The sequence below is a fragment of the Rhinolophus hipposideros genome (genome assembly GCF_964194185.1).
Source record: "Rhinolophus hipposideros genome assembly, chromosome: 4".
NCBI classification, from domain to species: Eukaryota; Metazoa; Chordata; class Mammalia; order Chiroptera; family Rhinolophidae; genus Rhinolophus; species Rhinolophus hipposideros.
Genome location: NC_138050.1, coordinates 55,704,904 through 55,718,344, shown reverse-complemented (window position 1 = coordinate 55,718,344; position 13,441 = coordinate 55,704,904). Strand labels below are relative to the sequence as shown.

Sequence of the window (13,441 nt, the reverse complement as noted above, 5' to 3'; positions counted from 1 at the left end):
TTCCAAACTGAAAGAGAGACTTACTTTTGTAGCATGTGCTCGTCAATACCATTTTGTTTTTTTTTACCGTATGTTACCTTTGCTAAAAACATCCTACTTAATTAAAATAGGATACGTGTAACCCTAGTTGATTCCTTTTTAAATTGTTGCATAGCATTCTATGGTATTTTTTTAAAGAGCATATTGAACATTCCCCTAGTAGAGAACATATAGACTTTCTACAAAAGCAGAGTTGCAAACTTAACACATCCTCCATGAAAGCCTTAATAAATGTAATAACGTAAGTGAGATACTGTTTAAAACAAACTACCTTTATGTTTACATTATGGTTCACTACTCGTTCATTCTATGGGCTTTCATACATGTATAATAACATGTATCCACCTTCACAGAATACTTTCACTACCCTAAACATTCCCTGTATTCCACCTATTCTGTACCCTACCCCACCACACCCACCGAAAGAAACCTTGGCTACCACTAATCATTTTACTGTCTCCACACTTTTACATTTTCTAGAATTTCATATGGTTGGAATCATACAATATTTAGCATTGTCAGACCGGCTTCTTTCACTTAGCAATATGTGTGCAATGCTCCTCCATGTCTGTATTTTCATAGTTCATTTCTTATTAGCACTAAATAATATCCTATTGTATGGATGCACCAAAGGTTGTTTATTCATTGCCCTATTGTAGGACATTTTGGTTGCTTCTAAGTTTTGGCAATTATGAATAAGCCTGCTATAAGCATTCCTGTGCCAGTTTTTTTGTGAATATGTTTTCAACACATTTGGGTAAACAGCAAAGAGAGTGATTGCTAGATCATCTGGTATATGTATGTTTAGTCTTAAACTGCCAAACTGTCTTCCAAAATAGCTGTACCATTTTGCATTCCCAAGAGCAATGAATGAGAGTTCCTGTTTTCCACACTCTTGTCAGCATTTGGTGTTGGCAGTTTTAAATTTTAGCCATACTGATAAGTATGTAGTGGTATCTGGTTTTAATTTGCAATTCCCTAATGATATACGATGTTGAGCATCTTTTAATATGTTTATTTGCCCTCTAAAAATCTGTGTTTGCTGAGGAACCTGTTCAGATCTTTTTGCCCAATGAGCTGCTTGTTTTCTTAGAATTCTTTGTATATTTTGGATATAAGTCCTTTACAGGTATGTGTTTTATAAATATTTCTCCCAGTTTTTGCCTTGTTTTCTTTCTTTCTCTTAATAGCACTGCTTTAAAATGTGAAAAAAAAATGATATTACAAGCTATATCATGAACTAAGTTAGTCACTTTCCTTTCCACACATTACCTGGGAATTTTTAATTTTCATTGCTCACGCAGATATTCAGATTCTCATAAAAGCACTTGGTATTTTAAATCTGCATATTCATATCAAGAAACATATGAATACATAGACCTGGGTTTACACTAAAAACATTCTTAAAGATTACTCCTTGGTGTTATATGTTATACAATAACATTTACATAGTTTTTTTTTTAATGTACTGACAGTGCAGTTATTGTGGGGTTCCCCCCCAAAAAAAAATTATATTTTTGTTTAAAGTGATTACATCAGATGTTTCCTTTGTCAAACATTTACACTTGAATCCTGGGTCATAGTGTTAATTATTTCACATACACTACTTTCCCTATGAGACATTTTCTGAACACAGCATATATATTTACCTTTATCCAATTCTCTTTAAGTGCAAATACAATTTTTCACATAATAAGTTAATCGGTCACAGGAAAAAAAATATCCTGGAGAATTACTGGAAAAAATGTCATGCTATGTTCAGTAACAGTTCAAAGGAAAGCTGTACTATAACTGAGAGATAATAGGAGATTTCCCATTTTATGAAACAGACTATCTTTTAGGAAACTGTATTTTGTGCTGTGCTGTGTTCTAGAGTCCATATAAAAAGATGATCCTAAACACAATGATGCAGGTACAGGCCAGGCCCTAGCTCTTAGCAGTCAGCTTGTCGTTTGAAATTTTAATTCTATGTTGCTGATACCTGTGAGCAGTTTTGATCCTTAAATTATGGAACTTAAAAGAAGAACTACAGATTAAAAAGCAAACGTGGTAATGTACTCTAAATTTTAAAGAGATTAAATTTGCTCTGCTGATTCCTCCATTTTTATGAGTAAAGTTGCCTGTTAAGCCGAGAATTGGAGGAGTTTGTGCTACTTGGGGCACATCTTGCATGGTTATTAATAATACACTCGATCTGATAAGATGAAGCAGACACAGATGCCTCCCAAGTTAATCATAGCATATGCAATGGAAGGTCACTTTAGTTTCAATGAAGTCAGCAAAGTCTACCATCTGAAAGGACCAACGGGCTGGCAGTCTCTAACGGGCCCATAGGGAGAGTGCAATGAGGTTGCGCCACCTAGTGGCTGTAATTTAGAATCTCCTCCAACAAAACCAAATGATTCTTGGCAAACACTGCCTTTGAATAGTAATACATGCTTATGGAAATAATTATAAATCCATGCCTCATTTGATCCCATAAATTTATGAGAGAGAAGTGACATGAGTTATTGCCCCTATTTTATATGTGGAGAGGGAGAGAAAGGGACTTGCTCAGGTTCACAGAGTACACTACCTTTGGCTTTGATATTTGATGTAGGGTGCTTACCATTCTCATTCTTTACTTGCAATAAGCAATAACTGGAAAGCAATGGTGACAGATCACATCAGGGATGCTTTGAAAAATGTCACTATTCTAACTCTTCAATGCCAAAATGTTGAGTCAGCCATCTCAATTCTGTATTATTTCATTTGAATGAGTATCTCATAATTTCGTAAGTATTTTGATGTCTTAGAGACCTGATGTGCTTCTGTGTGTGTGGGTGAAGGATATCCCTGAAACAAACAAAACCCGAATATTCAAGTATTGGGATTGTGTGTGCTGTAACAATAATGAAAAATTTGATGGATACAAGTATTAAACAGAGATTTTAAAAGTAGCCTGCTCAATGCAGCAGCATATTAATTACCTCTGAAATGGAGTAGACATTTCAGCTAGCTTACATCTTTTCAGGAGAGGAAACACACGTCCCACCCACACCTTCGTCTTCCAGCACATCGAAGAGACTCTGCACAGAGCTGAAGCCTCAGCTGAGCACAGGAAGCTCCTAAACAACTGCTTCCCAACGCTGTATTTTCAACACTATCCACTTGAAGATGACTAAGTCTCAAGGTCTAAGACCAAGTCTAATTGAAATAAGACTCAGGGTAGAATGAAGGCTAGAAAGGAGAAAGGATGCAGCTTTCCATCCTGATGTTCAGATGTTCAGACAGGACTATAGAGATTGCCCTTTGTGAATACATCAAAGCTAATTTTAAACTTGGAAATTCTCCATTTTGATGAATATGAGATTATAAACAAAAAGAAGACACAGCATGTGATTTTAAATATATTTATAGATATACATATGATAACCTCTATAAATAGCTTGATGCCTTACTGAAAAAAATAACTGTGTTATGATGCAAAATACTATATATATATATATATATATATATATATATATATATATAATATTTATTTATTTGCATCATCTTCAGTCTGGAGAATCCACTAGTAAGAAGAAGCTCTTGGGTTTAAAGCATTTTGCAACCTAAGCTACTGAACAGCTAAGAATGAAAAAATTAATAGGCAACAATATATCAAATAGAAAAAAATAATGGCTATATTTGTTCATATCATAAAATTGATAAATGCATTTGATGCATTTGAGACTTTTAAACGTTCTCCAGAAAGCATCTGTGTAGGCAGGGAATATCACATTCACATAGACATTATTTTCCTTTGTTTTTTTTTTCCATGTTGAAACTTTGAGGCCATATCCCTTGGAACTTCCAGGAGTATTATTCCACTTCCATTTTTCTGCTTGTCCCTATCTTTATAAATTTATCATCCTTGCATTGTCAATAAAGGATTTTATCATTGGAATCACTTTATTATTTCCTTTTCACAACATGGAAAAAAAAAAAACAATGATTAGAAGCACTGTACCATTCAGTGCCTCAGATCATCACATCCTGAATTTATCCACAACTTGCTCTACATCCACTAGGTTCTTTTTTTTTTTTTCTTCATTACTTCTGCCAATTATGTTTCAACAGAGATATGAAAGTTGAAGGAACTTTATTGTCTAAAGATTCCAGATTGGGAATAACTATGGCATACCCCTTATTTGTCAGGAAATAAATTTCCAATACAAAAGCATTTTTTGGTGATGTAAACATTGCTAACACAATGGCAGGAAAAAATGGTAAAGTTGTCTTGGTTTGCTTCTAATATCATTTCTAGCTTTGAGAATTAAGTTCTCCTCTGCAGGGGGCCTCCATTCAATAGAATCACTGTACTGCATTTCTTTGTTGTTGTAGAAAATCAAAAAATAAATAACTGAAATGAGTAAAGAATCCTTAAGCCATGATTATGGTTCTGTTTCCATCTGACTCTTAGATATCATTGCTATAGTTGAAAAATTAAATGAAAAGGAAGAGAAAAGGTTTTAACTAAGACTATCTCATAATGGAAAAAGGAACATTAAAATATAGCAGTCAAGTTGGGTAACACTCTACTTTATTCTAGAAAACCTAATACAAATTACACATTGATTAAAAAACACCTAAGTTCTACCAGGAAATCCCTAAGACTCAGTTTCTTACGCTGAGGGAAACCCCTCCATGACATTTTTTCTTCACAGTTAGAAATTCTTGAATTGTGATTTTTCTATATTGCTAACGATTATTTTGTATAATTTCTAGAAACAAATATGCTGGATGAAATTCAAACTCTTTAAAATAAAGATATTTCCTTGAAAAAATAGCATTAAAATTGCATTTATCCTTAATAATAATATAAAACAGTCTGTTAAATGGGAGAAAATATATTGATATTCAATAATTTGGAGCTAGTTGAGTGGCAAGTGTAGCCTTCACTAGTCTCAATTTCATCATTACCATCTAATCATCCAATACTCTCAGCCAATATGATAATTTTCATTGCCAACCAATTGCATGCATTTTAATAAGTTAGAAAAAAATCAGAATAATTTACCATTTATTTTTTTAAAGTTTTATCAGTTTCATTTTGTAATTATTTTTCCTGAAGCTAATGTAAGACCTTATAAAACGTATCTATGCTCCTGACTTGGCTGGATAAGAAAAATTAAGAAAAATCCAGTACTTCTTTGAGTTTAATACTAACACCACACAATTTTGGTAACTTTTGTCTCCCTAATTTTCAATGGCTGTCTCTCTGGAAATCAGACTGCTAGATGAAATAAGTACTTTTTGTTTAAGGTATGGAAAACTTTGCTTATATTTCAAAGCACTCTTGGCATAGCATAGGTGCTCATTTATTCTGCTGTTATTGTGTATACGTGTGTGGGAGTCCAATGTGCGGTAGGGATCAGAATAGCAAAAGAAAGGTACAGGTTATGAAAAATAAATGCAATATTCATCTTAGTAAATACTTAAACACAAAGAAGTGATGGACAAATTACTGAAAAAGCAATCTCTAATCTCAAACTCTATCAAAAGATATGCTGCCAAAGGGAATAAGATAGATGCAATAAAATCGAAATAAGAACAAAGAAGATCGGTGAAAATCAAATAGGCAAATTTAGTGTGGTTCAAATGTCATTATTTGGTCAAGGCTAAATTTGTTAATGCTAAAATGAAAAATAATGGGTTTAAGATGATTCAAATATAATTTGCAGAAATTAATAGCATTAAATTAAATATATAAGTATACTTAATAATGTCAAAGTGAAAGAGCCTTAAAACATGTAGTACAGTATACTCTTATTTCACTTATTTTATTAAATTCCTCCATCAGAATATCTTAATGTCAATCATTAATTTTTTTGAAACATAATAATTTGAAAAATCCAGGTAATTTTGCATTAGCCTTTTAAATAAATGAAGCTTACTTCTAATGTGCTGTGCAATTTGAATATCTATTCAGAATACTGATGTTGTTTCAAAATAGCATTTCATTTGCACAGTATCTTTTAGATTACACCAGTTAAATTGATTTGAATTGCAAAATTATTGTAGGTATATAGTCACGCTAGAGCTTTCTATTTTCATTTACACTTTTACCACAAATATGAGATGGATGCTAGTGGCAATATAGTATTTGGAGACACATAGAAGTTGGAATTGGTAAATACATTTAAAAGGAATAAGTATTGCTGTATATAAACAATAATATTGATGATTCTTTTATGATGACAGTTTGTTCTATGTAATCTGTATGCACTCTGCTATAAAGAAAATATTAAAACGTAAATAGGTATCAGCAAATGTACTTTAGCTATCAGAAATTAAGCACCCCAAGTCTCTTTCTTTTTGGATTTTCTAACACACCTATTACTTGCATGATACAACTTAAACCTTTTCATATGCTATCAAATTAAGGGCATGGATGGGTCCACATATACTTTGTACCCTCAGCATGAAGCAAAAGAAGATACCCAGCATTGCCAAAGGTTACTCCTGCCATAACACATATTGTTCTTTATATTATCGCTTATTTGATGATTTACTTTGCCCATAGACTAACCATTGGTGAGGGTAAAACTATATCTGCTTATTCACTATTGGATCCCCAACTCCTAGAACATCAAATGCACACAGTCAAGCCTCAATCAGTGTTTGTTGAAAGGAGGCATGAGTGGATAAAATAAATCAGATATATGGGGGAAAGGTTAGATTAAGGATTTTGCATTAAGGAAATGAGTTTTTGATTTGCAAAATAATTCATCATGTGCTTAAGGACCAAACGTCCTTTGTGAGATTAAAATAGAGAACTATTTAATTAGTAAAAATGGCTTTTTAAAGCATTTGTAAGAACATGGCATTTCAAGAAAAATAATCTATTCTGTTTTATTTTACCACACTTAAATTAAATGTATATATTTTGTATATTGAGATGTTATCCCAATAACTAACCAATATACCCTCTTTTTTTCCATACAGTTTTGTAGGGGAGAAGGTAACTGGGAATTACCCAATAGGGAAGTCAGTTCACTGAACATTTCCTAACTATTGAAAGAGAAAATTAAGTAAATTGGGTGATGGGAGAAATGATCTACTTGTTTTTACATTGGGGTATCGTTTATTGTAGTTCCTAGTCATCTAACACTGGTAAATATAATCAAGCCATTGTTATTCCTGGTATAAAGTAGTTTTCTCTCTCTCTCTCTCTCTCTTTTTTTTTTTTTTTATTACAAATGAAGGTATAGAAATGTTGGAATCTGTCACCTAAGTCATTAGCTCCATTCTAACTTCCAATGTATGTTGAGTTTTTCATATAGATAGACCATCCCTCAACAGAATGTATTCTGTCTACTTGCACCCACAGCGCACACAGGAACAGAAATCCATGAGAGAGAACCTCCACAATCTAGATTCCTAGAGACCACCACATCTGCTCAACTGGAAACAATCCATGAGGTATTTTCAAGGTCAATCTTACTTGCCTCTTATTACCCACTCCTCACACATATGCACACACATGGGCACACACATTGAGGGAGGGAAATTATAAATAAAAATAAAAAATTCAGGCAAGTGAAAACATAAGTGCTCATTTTGAGGTGAGTCCATTTCTTCTCTGACGTTGCATCTGAAAGTGAGAAAATATCTTTCCCCCTTGGGGTATGGGACTGGCCTGCAGACAGCAGCTGCCTAGTTTCGTCACTGGCCTGTGGCAGGCAGGAAGGGGTAGTCTCAAGGCAAGACAACAAGGAAAATAAGGTACTTCCACCAACTGCAGGTTCTACAGCTCACACCTGATGGGCATCTCTGTGCCCTGACATTGATCTGTGAATGTGTATTTCAAAGGGAATAAAAATCATGGGCTGACAACTAGCAAGGACTGCACAGTGACCAATGAGTACGTCCTTCAGATAAGGAGGTACTTTGGGATCCAAAATGAAGGAAAAAAATTCCTGTGTAACAAAGGTGAGGAGGGAAGACTACATCAATAAAGTCCTCAAAAATCTCTTCCTTCATTCAAAACTCAGAAACTCAGAAAGCAGCAGTCTTATCCCTCCTCAACTCAAAATTTAAAAATATAACATTAATCTGAAAACTAAATAACATCTCTCTCTCCTTCCCTCCCTCCCTCTTCCTTTCCTCCTCCTCCTCCTCCTCCTCCTCCTCCTCCTCCTCCTCCTCCTCCTCCTCCTCCTCCTCCTTCTTCTTCTTCTTCTTCTTCTCTCTCTCTCTCTCTCTCTCTCTCTCTCTCTCTCTCTCTCTCTCTCTCTCTCTCTCTCTCTTAGGTAGAACTTGCACAGACAACCATGGTAATTGGAGGTCACACAGAGCTTTTCTTAGAAGGGGCTCAAACTTCAGACACAGGGCTTATTTATTTTCCAGTTTTCGGCAAACCCTCATGAATCTGGAGATGCGATCTTGCTGAGTGTGTGGGCCTACACGCTGCCCACATACATGAATGAAAAGGTGAACAGCCTCGTGGACTTTGCATACACGTGGCAGTAACACCTAGATTTAGTGAAATATTGTTGTGCTTTACATATTACAAACAAAAGTAGTATTTATCAGCAAATCATTCTGTGAATTTTCTGTAGCTAAAGCTTTCTCTCCCCCTAAAACTGCAGCTCTTCAGGTGGTTCCTCTTGTTAGTTTACTGTGTATCATGTTGACCGAGCAGACCCGCCAAGTCATTTTAATCATTGAATAGAAGAGTTTTCCCCACCAAATTCCCAGTGCTGTAGACATGTCATGGTTTATTTATAGAAGCAGTTTAAAGTGAATACGATGTGTTTTTTCCTATTTACATGAATCCTGAGCTATTTATAAGGAAACAGTGTTCCTTCCTCATCACTGTGTCCTCACAGCCAGCTAGCAGAATGCCCACATGTGGGCACAACTGAGCAACTACTTAGCAATTAAAATGCTGTTTATAAATTCAATAGGTGGGGAATTTAACTTTGGAGAGGAGGCTCCAAAGCAATTTTACAGATAGAGTTAGCAAAAATAATAATATATTAATAAAATGGCAGGTAATTGAAAATCAAGTAGCTTTTTGCTTTGACTTTATACCCTATTTCCAAAGATTAAAAAGAAGAAAGGAGGAAAGACAAGGGGGCGTAAAAGAATAAAGTGAATATGAGAAGGCTCTGTGGAATTCCATGTCACCACCACTATTGTGTGTCTTTTTAAGTATCAAAACACATGCTTATTTTTATCTTCAAACTTCAACTATCCTTTTATTATTTATATTACAAGCAAACTACGAAAGACACCAAATAAATAGTTGACAGCAAACTCAATTCCTTACTTCCAATCGAAAACAAGTGGTTTGATTATTCATTGGATTGTTATATCTGTATCTGTTGGTGCACTGTATTACATTTTTGTGTGTTTATCTATCATTAATTTAGAAAACTGTCTCTATAAATTTACATCTTCAGTTCCAAACGTTTTCCTGGGCTTTAGAGAGACACACGCAATTTTTTTTTATGTGCATATACAGTACATACTGATATTCTACAAGTACAAATATTCTCCTGAACTAAACTGATCACTGCTTTCCCCTGCCAGGGGGGAAGAGCAGCTCTCTCACCAAAGAGCGGCTCTTTAGAGGGTACTTTAGCTGACTTTTCTTTTTTTGGAGTGAGGCTTGTATTCTGTGTAAGTGTGAGTGCATGTGTGTATGTGTATGTGTGTGTGTGTGTGTGTGTGTGTGTGTGTGCGTGCGTGTGTGTGTGTATTTGGAAGTCAAAGGGATTGATCAATGATCCTAGTGAGAAGAGAAAGTGTGCCATGAGAGTTACAGACAGAAGGCTGCATTTTATTGGCTGTGGATTTAATGCGTATGTCCGTAGTTTTTATGAGTCTTCATGTTTGTATTGTCCTTCCATTTCTGCCCAGTGACTACGACTGAGTGCTCTGAGGTGTGCGCTCTGAAACAAGAATCGATTACCCACACGGACTCCTTCTAAGGATGGCTCTCCATTTTGGTTTTTTAAAGTATCTGCTTAAACCTCATCCTATGCCAATACCTAAAGTATCAATATCATGCATAACTCTGTAGATTTCCCACCTAGTGACCGATTTCCTGGTTCACCATGCCATCTGCCATTTCAGACTTGCATCGATGTCATGACTTAGAATATTGTTCATTTAGTGAGGGTTGTGATGGTAAACTATTTTTATTGGACTGAAAATATTTTTTTACAGTGCCCTCCTTGAAACAGAATTTGAATGAGTACATACTTTTAAGATGTTCGTTACTCTTCCTGAGCACTTGTCTCCTGGTTTGCACTGATGAGTTAAGACACCGATTGTTAGTCTGACAGTGGTTCTATTGGTTTACTTTTAAGACTTTTTGTTTTGCAGTTTTGTTACAATACCTCTACCTGTGAATATCCTATTTATCTTTGTTGGGATTCCGTGAGCCTCCTGAATATAGGGATTGATGGCTTGTACTGATTTTGCGAAATTATCCTCTATCTTTGAATTTTTGCCTCCTGTCAATTATCTCTTCTCTCTTGAGCAACATTCATTATCTTATGGAAGGGCCTCATCTGTCTACCATTCCCATTCCTGCCTCTGGGTCTCTTTTTCACATTCTTCATCTCTTTCTCTGCTTTTCAATCTGTATAGCTCTCTTATCATTTTCCTTAATAGCTACAATTTTCAGGTAATTTCGTATCATGTTTCCAAACACTATTCCCCAAACTGTACTTCATGTTGAATATAAAACTTATACCTTAGTTTTTAATAAAATGAGCTGGCCCATTTATCTCAATCATCGGGACTTTTGAAAAGCGTAGCACCATTTTCAAACCCTGTTTCTTGTCATCATTTGAGTTCATTCGTGAAAAATCAAACTCCAAATTCTCATCTTGCCCATGGCCTTTTATTGTTCTAGACTCAAATTCCCTACTCTGACTATAACAGTCCTTCAACCTCAAGGAAGCTTCTTTATCCTTACCCACATTTATTGTTCCTTATTAAAACCATCCCTGTGACCTAAATCCTGCCTCAATGCTGGTTCCTCTCCCTTACTGCCACTACTATTTCTGTAACAAAAATGTGATTGTCCTTCCCTCCTCAAATTGTTTATTTAATAAGTGCCTATCACTTTGTATCCAGTCCTTCTCGTCCACGTGCTTCACAATGCTCCATGTATGCAAACTGAACTATTTGTCATTACCAGTATACACCATTATTTTTCCATTTCTCTATATCCTTTCATGTTAGGTATTCTATTTGGAATACCCAATACCCTCAACTAGCCACAACTCAACACACACACACACACACACACACACACACACACACACACACACACACCTTTCCTTCTAAATAACTCCTATTTATCATTTAAGAGTCCACTGAAGTTTCACTTCTCCCTAGAAAGCCAACCACACTTCCCAGGGTAAATTAAGACTCAATTATTTTTGTTGCATACCATCCCATTTATACTTCTAGCTTATAATTTGCACGCAATCTATTGTATTTATCTTTCCTCCATTAGATTGCCGCTGCCTTATCGGTAGAGTCTTTTATCTTCCTGTCTTTGGTACCCAGTGGAGTATCTTCCACATGATTGGCATTAAAAAAAAAGTCAAGTGAGTGAATGCCTCCAAAGATCATCCGTCTTACCCCTCAAACTATCAACATTTAACTTATTCCTAGAAATCCTCTCTCCCACCTCTCTCCTAGAGCACTTACTTTTTAATTTAATCTGTAAAGTATATACTTTTGTTAGCTTTGGAAGGCAGTTTTGTAATTTGTTTTTATTTACTTTTGCATCTGCCATTCATGACATATCCAAGGAAGTAGAAAGACCCATTTGATGTCCCAAAACCAAACTGCAGTCATGTTTTTGCAAGAGACCAACTGAACTAGGACTACAGATAACTAAATATAAAATGCATGATGCAGAAGCTTTCTAACAAATAAAAGCACAAGGCACATAGTACCTTAAATAAGAGATGCCACATAACTCAAGGATTAATTCAATTAGCTTTACATAAATGTTCTGTGAAAACTGAATTACCTCCTATCTTACAGGTTGAGATAACATCTTGTCATCCATCATCACCGGGAAAATCATGGGTTCCCCAGTCCAATGCACAATGAGGTAATTATGCCTAGCTAATAAGAAATGTCAAGGAATAAACATATTCTACAACACTAATTTTATATATATTCTAAGCCTGATGCTTAAATCTTGTTATCCAGATGGGGTGAAAAAAAAAAAAAAAGATGATGAAGAAAGGACAAATAAGAAATCTACATAGATTCCTTAAATTTTCTCAATTCTTCAACCTAATCTATAATTTCATGATTTTAGATTATCCCCTGGCTATAATCTTTTGAAAACTCATATTGGAAAATTATTAACATTTACTTCTATTCCAAGAAGGGCTTAATTTAAGGATCCCCATTAGGTAGAAATGGATGGTGGTAAGGTTACAGAACAAAAGCTTGTATCATTCCACTAAAATTGAATCCTTTGTCTTGATATTTTGGGGCATGGAAATCCTCTGACTCATGTTTTCTCTTTCCCATACTGGCAACCACTCTTTTCATTTGCTTTACAATCCATAGCCTGGTCATGATAGCCTGGTTAGGGCTAATGATGAATGTGTTGAAGGTAACCATGGTGACAGGGTATAGCAGAAAACATCCATATACTATCCTGGGCACTGGATTCAACCAGATAGCCATGTAACTTACTTCCAGGATGTGTCCCTGAGAATAGAACAGCAAATAAAATACATCATCTACTAAACTTCTACATTTATTTAGCAGACTTTAAAAATTATTGAGAGTATTAATAGTTTTTTTAACAGGGAAAATTAACTCTACAATCATGTAAAAAATAGCATAGGAAATATATGAGAATAATTTTTTTAAATGGGTTTGTTTTTAGCCATAGTAATATAATTTCCTACAAATGTGTTTCATGCAGTTCTTAAGTACCATGTCCATTAAAAATAATTTGAAAATAGAATTAATGTCACTCAATTCTTCTTTTCATTACATTCTATGACTTTTTAAAGATTCTAAAAGTTTAAGTTAGTAAATTAACAAGAAATTGTGCAAGATGTTATTATGTAAGGTTTTATTTTTAAGAAATAAGAGGACAGGGAATTTGCATTGATGAACATATTCTAATTAAATGATAATGAATACTATTATTAGTTGTAAAAAGATAATCTCATTTTTCAGGGGTTCAATGACTATGTATAAAATTGAAAGCAGATTTAGCTCAACTAAACTAAGGTGATGCATTTCAGGATAAGTATATTTGAAAGATTTTAGAAATGAAAACAAACTTAAATCAGTCATTTTAAATTAATTCAGAATTCAAGTTTTAGATATATGTACATTATTCACCTTAATAGGTCTAACTATGCAAATTTAA

General features: G+C 34.7%; 1 protein-coding gene across 1 annotated transcript in view; it reads right to left on the bottom strand.

Annotated features, from left to right (window-relative positions):
* The window catches only part of NALF1 (NALCN channel auxiliary factor 1), a 541,718-nt gene that overhangs the window by 359,655 nt on the left and 168,622 nt on the right, over window positions 1-13,441 (bottom strand). The gene's annotated exons all lie outside the window — the stretch shown is intronic.